The sequence below is a fragment of the Numida meleagris genome, chromosome 2 (assembly GCF_002078875.1).
Source record: "Numida meleagris isolate 19003 breed g44 Domestic line chromosome 2, NumMel1.0, whole genome shotgun sequence".
NCBI lineage: Eukaryota > Metazoa > Chordata > Aves > Galliformes > Numididae > Numida > Numida meleagris.
In genome coordinates, this window is record NC_034410.1 from 113,787,267 (window position 1) to 113,799,276 (window position 12,010).

General features: G+C 42.7%; 1 non-coding gene across 1 annotated transcript; it reads right to left on the bottom strand.

Annotated features, from left to right (window-relative positions):
• On the bottom strand, positions 435 to 524 carry TRNAY-GUA. Its single transcript is given in 2 exon segments — positions 435 to 470; positions 488 to 524. It is a non-coding gene; the product is annotated as a tRNA-Tyr (tRNA).

Here is a 12,010-nt window from a genome sequence, read left to right on the forward strand (position 1 = left end):
CGGCCCGCCAGCCGCCGCCCCCCCGCGGCCCCGACTGCGCCGCCACCGCCGCACTCGCGGCGGGCTCGATCGGTGCTGCCGAATCTCGCGCCCAGCCTCCTTCCCGAGCCACCGTTTGAATCTGCGCAGGCGGACTGCCGCCCCATTGGCTGCCGCCGCCGCACGCGACAAGGGCGCGGGTGGGGCCAGGGGGAGGCGGGGCCGCGCGAAGCCTCGCGCCAGCCCGAGGCGGGGGTGCGGGGGAGGGAGGGGCGGCGGGCCGAGGCGTAACGGGGCCGCGAGGCCTCTCTTAACGCCCGGCGCCGCCGCCACCCGGTAACGCCCGCTGCGCGCGGACAGGGCCGGTGCAGCCCTCGCGGGGCCGCAGAGGCCGTTACCGCTCTCGAGAGGGAAAAAAAAAAAACGGCTGCGGCCTTGCGGCGCAAAATCAAGCCTCCTTCGAGCCGGAATCGAACCAGCGACCTAAGGATTCCCGCGGGCGGCGCCTCTACAGTCCTCCGCTCTACCAGCTGAGCTATCGAAGGGAACTGGTAGTGTGTTTCGTTCCGCCCCTCACAGCTTGGCGACCGCAGCGGAACGCGGCCTCCAGTCCCCATTTTTTTTTGTGGGGAAAGAGGCTGTAAGGGCCGGTTATCGTCACACTGCTTTGGGGGAGCAGTTTATTATTATTAATAATAATATATAACACCTTTCATGCACCACATGAAAAGCAATTGCCACCCAAAACCGATAGGCCACAAAATACTTACACACCAAGCTTGTGTGGGGATCTTGGTGCTTTGCCGGCCCGCACTTTCTTCTGGCACATACAGATGAAAGCTGTGAAAATTCTAAAGGGAGAGACTGACTCCACAGCATTCCCCAAGTGTGAGGCGTTGCTACAATTGGGGACAGACTTGCACAGCGGGCACTGCTCGCTTGGAGAATATCGCTCACCGAAACAAACTCCTGCATCCCAAAACACAGTGTTACAATACCCCCAGGGCTGACTGGTCCTGGAGGCACCAGTGCTTCACAGACCTGGCAAGAGGAGGTCGTCAAGACCTACAAAACCTCTGGTTCTCGCATGTCCATCTGCTGCGCAGGGCCCCAGGCACCTCCTGCTGGAGTGGGTATGCACTAGGTGGGCCAGAAACACCCTTCATCCTCCTCCTAAAGTTGCGTGGGGCAAACCAGATGCATGCTGATTCTTTTTTTTTTTTTCCAAGAGCAAGTAAAAATGCAGGCAGCAGTGTCTGTTCCTGGAGAGGAAGCAGTAAGGTTCCCACTTCCAAGGCCTTCCCTCTGCTGCTGATCGATCACGGTAGGGATATAGGAACAGCCCTTGGCAAGGACAACCCTCTCCCCTCCCATTTTTTCCTCCTCCAAAATACTGATGCCCTGTGGTTACACATACACTTGAGAAGAGAGAACTGAGAAATGCGGGTTCAATCATGCCCAGACATCCCACTTGTTGGGTGGCTGTTCTAACCACTACCCACTTATATATTAAAAAAGGAAGCACCCCAAACATCTCACCACATCCTCTTGTGGCTGCATTTACAAAGACATGAACTTTGCACAGCTTTTAGGAGAAATGAGCATGAGCACCAGCATTAAGGCTATGGGTTGGGAGTTACTGAGCCAACAAAGCATGGAGCATCTTCCTGCAAAAATGAGAAGGGCACTCCTGGAGTTGGCCTTTGAAGATACTTGTCAATCATGTTTGCTTGGTTCCTGAATGTTTATTGTACGGCCCAATCATCAGTAGTTTTCCTTTATTAATTTTAGTGTGCTTTTTGCTTTAGTGGTCAAAACAAATCATCAGAACAGCACGATTTCTTGTTTCAAACACCTTCGTATCATCTTCAGAAGCAGGTTCACATGCTGAAAATTATTCACAGCTGGAGAGAGGAAAATCTTCCCAAGAGACATCTGCATAATCTGCACATTTTCTAGATATTCCCCTACACAGCAGTCTTAAGATTCCATTTGTTTGCATAATAAAGACTTCTGTGTATGGAGTTTAGATGTACATATATACTCACACACGTATATTTACATACATACATCTTCCTGTCTCTCCTTTCGGGTGGGGAGGTGGCTCTGGAGCAGGGCTCGTGAGAAACCTTGGCTTGCAGCGCCCCCTGCACACGCACACCAGAACCTCAGTCCTTGGCATATCCCATAATACACCTCTGGAGGAATGACAAAAAGCAAACAAGAAACTAACATACATTACAAACCTACTCTCACAAGGGTGAGCTCATATCACTGCATCTTTCACAGAAAAAAAAAAGAGGGTTTTTTTTTTTCTGATCTTTTATTTTGCAAGTGATCTTTGCTTTTTGCTTGCTGCTTTCTACATGGGTGTTCAGCACAACCCACATTCACTGTGATTTGCTTTTAGTATCCAGAGATGACAACACAGCAGGCTTACCCACATCAAAGCTCTGATGAAAGCTGTAATTAAAAAAAAAAAAAAAAAAGGAACAAAGCTCACCTTGTCTGGAACAGGATTTGTGTCATCAGCATCATGCAGTATGAAATGTCACCTTTTCGTATTCATGTATGTTTAATTCAAAGTCAAAGGAGCCTGAAATAAAAATATTGTTTAAGTACCTTCTTCTATGTTACCACACTAATACATATGTTCTTAATTTGTAGGAAATAGATCCTAATGAAAGCATGAGCTGAGTCAAACTGCTAAATTAGTAAGTACTGACAGTCCTGCTGTAAAATGTGTATATATATACATAAACACCATATGTTATGACAGCCAGTAGACACTCTTCTTGGAGTACATCAGTAAGCAAATACGCATCTCACATAATATACATTTTTAATCTTGTTTGTATTATTGTCTTGTGTGACAGGGTCTAATATTCTGCAGTTTCTTGTACTCATACATGATGAAAAAAAAGGGTGGAGATGCATCTACTTATTTAGGGAAATCTATAAGAAAGGAGATACAGACTGGTACTCTGTCTCTGTAGTGGGATAAGAAGCTTCTCGCCCACGTGCCACTATTTTAATGGACTCTCTGGGCTGTCACTGTGCCCAAGTCATCAGGAACAGCCTCAACAGACTCCTGGCAGGACACTCCCCAGCCTGCAATATCTGAGTCCCATTCTGCAAGACCTGCTTTAAATCATTGCTTGCCTCTGTTGTCACAAAGGAAAGGTCCATTCCAGCCTAGACCTGACAAAAAAGACCAAATGTAAGGACACTGTTGCAGGTTCAGAATTGCAGTATGAAGCAAATTACAACCATCACTGCATGCTCATGGCTCTTGAATACACATACTCTCAGTGCCACTTTGCCTCTTTCCCATTGCCTGCATTAGTGGGGCCTCCTGATAAACGAATACCAAACATCACTAGAACCACCTATCAGTATTTGGATTCTGCTTGTTTTTTTCTTGTTGGTTGGTTGGTTTTGTAGTGTTCCCCAAGTGCTAGCAGCAGTGGGCATCCCACTTCCAAAGACAGGACACAAATAATCTTACCCAGATGATTTGTCAAGGTGAAGTCTTCAGAAAGATTCAGCAACAATCCCATAATTTGCCCTGTTATTCATGCCTTTTTACTAAGCTTTCTGCTGAACTGCGGGAAAATATTATATATACTTCATACCTATATAGTATGCATTAATTATGCCTCTGATCAATAGCACATCAGGGACTGATCCTGCAAGGCAACAGATCCCTTTCTGTGCAATGCTGATGCTTCAAAAAAATTTCACCAAGCAGCAGTGGTAAAAAGTTACCAGATTAATAGGCAATATATTAAGCTCATATGTATATTACTGAGCTCATTTGTTACTGCTCCAGTTCTGTGACAGTTTCATCTATTTCCTGGGAAAGCCTTTAATGAATAAAAAAAAATACCAGTCATGATTCTGTTTCAAAGGTTCACGGAGCTGAAATGATGGAAAGACTCTGAAGTAATGTGCAGAAGTTTGCAATTATTTGTGGCTACCCTCCTCAAAATCTCATTGTGAATTCAGGCAGGCAGTTAAACATATATCTGGACAGATAAGTGATACAAGGAAACTATTCCCCAGAAGGCACAGGGCTTAATATCACTGTCAGGAAGTTAAAAATAATCAGTGCATGATCTGCCTGTAAGCTGTTCAGAAGCCTCACCATGGAGGAACCTAGAGTCTTTGGGAAGATGGTTCTCTGCACAGACAGTCAGCAAGACACACAGCTGAATTCCTCCTGTGAGAGCTTCAACCTTTGAATCCAGCAAAATTCCCACAAGGTAAATCCAGGAATTAGTTTTTTGAATTGTGAAAACAAAGAGGCTTATTTCTCAGTAAAGTTTCCCATCTCTCAAGCAACTGCTGCCAATCCTATAGAATTTAGGTCTATAAAGTAAAAGAAACATGATCGCTAACATCAAGATGAAGGGCGCTACAGATGTGCTTACAGCTTTTTACAAAATTGTTTTCCTTTAGTAGTCTTCAATGCATTATAATCTCAAGAGTCTATAATCTTTAGAGATCTACAATGGCAAAAACATGAAATCAAAACCACAGGCATCCATCGGGGCTTGAGCTCAGCTACTACAATTTGTCTAGATTTGGTCTCACAGCACTACTCATTCAGCAACAAAGATAACTTGACTGCACTGGCCCTGTGGGGGCTGAGTCTGTTTCCCATGTGTGGAGAAATTCCTGGTGAAGAACAGGAGGATATTTACTAAATACTGCTCAGTATCAGAGATTCTGAAGGGCATTATTCTCTTTGTGGCTGCTGAAAATGATCTGCTTTTGTTGAAATTTTCTCTGAATGTTCCTTACATTTTCTTGAAGTGACAAGTCTTACAGGAACAACCACTACTCACAAGGATGAAACTTTGAGTGCTTTTGATTCAATCTATTTATATTCTCTTTTGGAGAGGGGAAAAAGTGCTAATGCCTCTGCCTGCCAATTAGCCTGTGTTCTGTTGATCACGACACAGAAGAATTGTATGTACTTAGTGAATTTGTGAATTTTGCTTTACTATATTGACAGGTTTATATCACTTATGATAGTGAAGGGAGTATGGAAATGTAAGAATTAAAGGCTACTGTATCACAAAAATATTGAAATAATTGAGTATATCTGGATGTGCTTAGAATTCATACTGTGACAGTTATGGATCATTTCAGTGCACAAAAAAACATTCTCTTGCACATTTCCCAAACAAGTTATATCAGCTTCTCAAGGAGGGTGTATGAGTGCTCTAACAATTTTGAAGTGGGCTTTGGATCTAGCCTGGGATTACGGAAAACAATCAAACAAAACCAACCACCCTCTCAGAATACAATAGCAGTTTCCAAGTTCAGGAGATCAGTGAAGCAAGTCCATCAGCATAGCCCTGCCAGAGTAGAATAACTGTAGTTCTCAGAGATGATGTTACATTTTATATCTCATGAGCTGCTCTGTATCCTTGCTTCTGGCAATCCTCAGCTGTCGCTGGCTTGATAAAAAACTGAGGTCACACTGAGCTCATGCTTGTCTCTTGCACAGAGCATGAGGAAATTGTACGTACATCTCTGATAGACGCCATCACTTAGAAACCAAGTCCTAAGCCTCACTTCATCTGCTTATACAAGCGCAGTGGCAGCTACCTCTGAAGAGACAAATTTCTGGTTAGCAACCACTTTACATATGGTTTCAATGTCACGGGTAATAATTCATGCAAAGTACTATATAGGCAAACATTACTTTTTAGTGGTCAAAAGTAGAACAACCTTGAATCAGTCAAACAGGGAAAAAAGCATTCCCATTTTTTCACTCATACATTACGTGTGATCTTGCCATCGAACATTCCCCATAAAAATTAATGACAGCACTGCAAGATTAGATTACAACATCAATCTTGATCAACAGGCCTTACTAATTTCTCAATTGCCACTTGTTTATTTTGGAAATGGGACAATTTTACTAGTTATGGTCAGTTTGTAAAAAAAAAAAAAGTAATTGTTTCACAGGCATACATGCAACTTTGGAGATTAAAGAGACCCTTGGAAGTCAGTTGTTAATCAGGTATTAGCAGTACATATTTTCCCATGCTGTTTTGGTATTATGCCCTAGGAAGTCATCACTATGAACGCAGGAGAGATCAATTTAATCCTTAGATCAAGGACCAAGACCATGGTTTGCCAACACCATGAGCAAACAGTTGGTTCTAATGCTTTGTAAAGTAGCTGGAGACAAACTGAGCCAACCAAACGTTCACATGGATGAGCAGTAATCAGGCAAGCAGTAACTGTGCCTCAGAAGTAGCCTGAGCTAGATTCAAGCACACAGCCTAAAATTGGTAGTATCCTAGTGACAAAAGGGAAGCAATGGCTTGACTTTCTACCCCCTCAACATAAAATCTTTAAGAAAAGGATATTATTCTGATCTCCTACCTTCCAAATTAACTACAAGACTCCTTCCCACTCCCAACACTAATTACAAGATAACAGGAGTCAAGGAGACAAATCTCCAATTATCACAACTGGTAATGCCAGAGGTGCTGACCTCTGCTCCTTGCAAAAGTGCAGTTTATCTTTTGTTCCAATACACTACAGTTCCCATGTCCTGTCTAATTCCAGCAGGAGGACAGGAGAGAAAGTAGCAAGTGATTACAATAGCAAAAGCCTGTACGCTTCCATGCTGGCTCCACTTCTGAAGTCAGTACTATGTCTGTGAAAGGTCCTTAGTTACAGTAAATGCATTTTTACATTTGTGAAAAGATATGAGTCTATGACAGTTTCAAGTATTAGCACCTCAGGTTTAGGGCTGGAAAGATCCAAAATGTAAAAGATGAGTTTCAGAGTAGAAAATAGATAATAATATTGGCTTCTTGTGCGTTTTTTTTTTTTGTTTGTTTGTTTGTTTGTTTGTTTTAAACCTGCTGGCTTATTATAGACCTGAGATAGCTTGGAAACTTTGAATGAAGAAGGGAGCAGGCTAGCTTGACTGCCTTCAAGTAGGGGGAAGGAAAGAAAAAAAATCTGTTAATGAATATGGCAGAGTAAAGAGGTTACGTTTAGGAGAAGCAGAGGTAGCAAAGAAACTAGTGTCTATCTTCCTCCATTGTACCATGCCTTGAATTTTTATATTTTGAAAGAAGAAGCTATTCTTTACCATTATTTTCCTCATCTCTCCTGCTGTCTGCAACAATAACTACTATTTCCAGCATTTCTCCTGGGAAGTCTTATTTTAAGAAAGACATAGTGGCAGAGGGAAAAGTAGTTAGTATTCCTGTAAGCGCAATGTTCAGGCATAGGACTTGGAGATGTGCTACTTAAGCAGATTTAAGCATGTAAATAGTTATGAAATAACTCCTTTTCATACACCATAGTTTTAAGTTATGCCTTTGTCTTTTCTGTCTTCTGGCTTCTCTATTACTGCCACAAACCATTATGGTGTGGCAACAACTGGCTAGGCCTCAACCCTTCTCTTCCACTGGGTAGAAAATCATTTATTCAGTAGCTTCAGCTCCTAAGGGTACAGAAGGGTGAACATCAAAGAAATCACCAGATTTGGATTCAGCCACTGCAACTTCCAAATCTAATCACCCTGCAGGTGAAACAACATGGAACACCACTGCCCTACAGAACTATTAGGTGATTTTTAGAACCTCTGACAGATCTTTAGATAGTATCTTCCCTTTCCAAAAATGCACTCACAAGCCCTCTGCTTTCTTAGGAACCTCCTGGCCCATACATACAGATCTTGAAGCGGAACAAGATTTTAATTTCTGACAGTTTGAGTGAAATTGGATTACTACCACTCAGTCTCAAAAAGCAGTGGTACTAACTGAAGACAATAAGCATAGGAATATCTCTGTGATAAAAATGATTCAGTATTTAAGGTGCTCAGATGAAAGTTGAAAAACAAACAAAAAAAGCACAACACCAGAACTCAGTAAAATTCTCAGTCTCTGCACAAACGCATATGAGAAAGAAAAGGAAGTTCAGAATTAGGAGTTAACATGGTAAAAGGACAAAATATCTCTCTATATAAGAATGTGACTATCCAGAAGAAGCTTCATTTGAAATAAGATCTTGTATATTGAGTTGGCAAAATAGCATATAAAATCAAATCTTATTCTGAAAGCTGCTTGAACCACAGCTCAGAGGGTTACAGGAAGTGACTTCATGCCTTTCACACAGCCAGGCTCTACATACAATTGGTTGTTAAGTGCCACTTTGCCTACTAAACCTTCTTCTAATTTCTGGCTATTTCCTTGTACCTGCCATCTTTCTTTTTTTTTTTAAACGTATTGAATAAATGTTTCCATCCAGCACAGACCTACAGCAGATCTGCAGGACTGCTTTAGAAGTGAAATTAGATTAGCTACCAGCAAGACAACCCACTAAAAATATTTCCAGAAGAAAACAAAATTAGGTAGTCTTAAAGAAAAACAGAGGTGGATAAAGGCCAAATACAATTTGTGCAGCTATGCCATAATCATCTAATTAATGCCTTTAGTTAACAGAACAGAGAATAATGGTCTATTCTGAAGCCTCTGTCAGTTACTGTAGCAGAGGTAATGCTTACACTGAAGTCTAATGTCTTTGAAAATTTGAATAAACATTCAAAATCACCCAGCAACATCATTTTAAGGGCTGCTCTGAAAATAACTTATATTTTATTATGTTTGCCCATGATGTCAGAGGCAGATGGTGGTGGTACGGCAGAAGAGCCTGAACCTTCCCACTAATATTCCGTTACATTTTGTTGCTGTGTGACAGATGGCAGTGGAGGGGAAGTCTGACAAAATGGCGTCTGACATGGAAGTGTACATTAAGCAAAGGTGTGTCGCTGAATTCCTCCATGCAGAAAAAATAGCACCCACTGACATTCATTGGTGCTTGCTGAATGTTTATGGAGACCAAAAAGCGAACATGAGCACAACGAGAAGGTGGGTGGTGCATTTCAGCAGTGGCAACAGCAGATCACCTCCGCTGGTGCAGGTTTTTACTAGTGCAGCATGCAGGCTCTTGTTCATCGCTGTCAAAAATGCAGAGCTAATGGTGGTGACTGCATTGAAAAATAGTTTTTTGTAGCTGAGAATTTGCTCTATCAAATAGTGTGATCGTGCTCTTTGTAGCTGTTGTAGTTTCCATGGAAATGAATAAATAGGAATTGGCTGACAGGTCAGGCCCAAAGGATTTTAGTAAATGGGGTAACATCAGACTGGTAGCCAGTCACTAGTGGGGTCCCTCAGCGCTCCATTTTAGGGCCAATTCTCTTTAATGTTTTCATAAATGATTTGGATGTAGAAGTTGTTTTGAGCAAGTTTGTTGATGGTACTAAATTAGGAGGAGCTGTTGACTCCACCAAGTGTGAAGAGGCTGTGCAGAGAGATCTACACAAATTAGAGAGCTGGGCAGTCACCAACCATATGAAGTTTAACAAGATCAAGTGCAGGATTCTGCATCTGGGAAGGGGCAACCCTGTCTGTACATGCAGCCGGGGGGATGAGATGCTGGAGAGCAGCCACACTGAAAGGGATTTAGGGGTCTTGGTAGACAGCAAGTTGATCATGAGTTTACCCAGGCAGCCAGGAAGGCCAATCATATCTGGGGTGTATCAAGCATGGCATTGCTAGCCAGTTGAGGGAAGGGATTGTCCCCTCTATACTGCACTGGTGCGGCCTCACCTCAGGTATTGTATGCAGGTTTGGGCACCAGAGTACAAAAAGAACATAGAATCATAGAATGGCCTGGGTTGAAAAGGACCTCAGAGATCATAGAGTTTCAACCCCCCTGCTGAGGACAGGGTTGGCAACCACTAGACCAGGCTGCCCACAGCCACATCCAGCCTTGCCTTGAGTACCTCCAAGGATGGGGCATCCACAACCTCCTTGGGCAACCTATTCCAGTGCATCACCACCCTCTGAGTGAAAAACTTCCTCCTAATATCTAACCTAAATCTCCCATCTCAGTTTAAAACCATTCCCCCTTGTCCTATCGCTATCCACCCTTGTGAACAACAGTTCCCCCTCCTGTTTATACGCTTCCTTCAAGTATTGGAAGGCCACAATGAGGTCTCCCTGGAGCTTTCTCTTCTCCAAGCTAAACAAGCTCAGTTCCCTCAACTGTTCTTCATAGGAGAGTTGCTCCAGCCCTCTGATCATCTTGGTGGCCCTCCTCTGAACTCATTCCAAGAGCTCTACATCTTTCTTGTGCTGGGGGCCCCAGGCCTGGACGCAGTACTCCAGATGGGGCCTCACAAGAGCCGAGTAGATGGGGACAATCACCTCCCTCTCCCTGCTGGCCACTCTTTTAATGCAGCCCAGAACATAGTTGGCCTTCTGGGCTGCCAGCACACACTGCTGGCTCATGTCCAGCTTCTCGTCCACCAGGAACCCCAAGTCCTTCTCCGCAGGACTGCTCTCAAGGAGTTCTTCCCCTAGTTTGTATAAATACCTGGGATTGCCCCAGCCCAAGTGCAGCACCTTGCAACATAAAACTATGAGAGTGCCCAATGGAAAGTCATGAAGATGGAGAAGAGTCTAGAGGGGAAGATGTATGAGGACCGGCTGAAGTCCCTTGGTTTGTTCAGCCCAGAGCAGAGGAGACTGAACGGAGACCTCACAGCACCTACAGCTCCTCACGGGGGGTGGTAAAGGGACCGTGCTGATCTCCTCTGCTCTCTAGTGACAGTGACAAGACCTGATGGAAATGGCCTGGAACTTCAACAAGGAAGGTTCAGGTTGGGTAACAGAAAAGGTTCTTCACCAGAAGGTGGTCAGGCACTGGAACAGGTTCTTCAGGGCAGGGGTCATGGCCAAAGCTGTCAGAGTTCAAGAAGCATTTGGCCAATGCTCTCAGATGTATGGTCTGATTTTTGGGTGGCCCTGTGTGGAGCCAGGAGTTGGGCTCAGTGATCCTCATAGGTCCCTTCCAGTTCCGGATATTCTGTCATTCTATGAAATAGGAGGCATTACTTTCTGAGCTACTTAATTCAAATACCAGCTCTGACATCCAGGCTTCTGTAACGTCAGCATTGCCATCAAGTCCGTTATGGATTCAAGCATTACTACTTTTCTTCACCTATCATTAAATATTAAATATTCAAAACATCAAAAATCAGAAGCCAAGATGCATTCCAGCCTCAACAAAGTAAACTCCACATCAAGCAAGGCAACAGTTTCTATTAACTTTTTCAGTCAAAATATGTGTTTGAAGTGACTCTTCACCATATCAGAACACCCTCCATGACACTCTACGCTTGCTGATGAACATCCAAGATTAATTCTCATCCTGATCCTATGGAAAAAAAAATCAGTTGTGAGGGTCTGGTTCTGGCAAGAAGATGAGGTTTTGCAGCTAGATTTTTAGATTAGATTTGCTATATACACATGGGAGGCTGAAGGAGGGGGAGAAAAAATCAACAGCTGTAATATAACAAAGAGTTTAGAGATATACTAACTAATAAAATTAATAAAAGAAAAATGAAAACATTTTAAAGCATTCTTGGTTGCTTCATACAGTATGGTTTGGGTTTGGATTATAAATTCCACATTAAAAAAGATGAATAATCGTCTAGTTTTGCATTAGGCATTTAAGCCTTTAAAATACAAATCTCTTAAAGGATAATTATCAATTTTTCATGATATAACACGCAATCAAAATTACCTAAGTACATTTAAATCCATCACGTTAAAGAATATTTTAATGTTATCTCATTTTGAATTAAGGTCTTTCAATAAAGACAGGAAGAAGCAGCACGAGTTTCACAGATGGCTTATAAGACTTCTTTGTAAGCTCAAAAGATATAATTACAGCCAATTTTTGAAACAAAATAGCATATTTAGCTAGTGGAATAAGCAGAGAGATAATTCAAGTAGTTGTCAGTATGTTCTTTTGTAAGTACTGCCAACTTCTGAAAAGCCTGGTTCTTCCAAGTTATATACTATTCATACTGATATATTACTTGCATGTCTTTAAATTTTGGTTTGAAATATATTTTGAGCAATATTTCAAACCATAGATAGGAAAATACTTGCCATGTATGGCAGCATTTGTTCAGCATTTT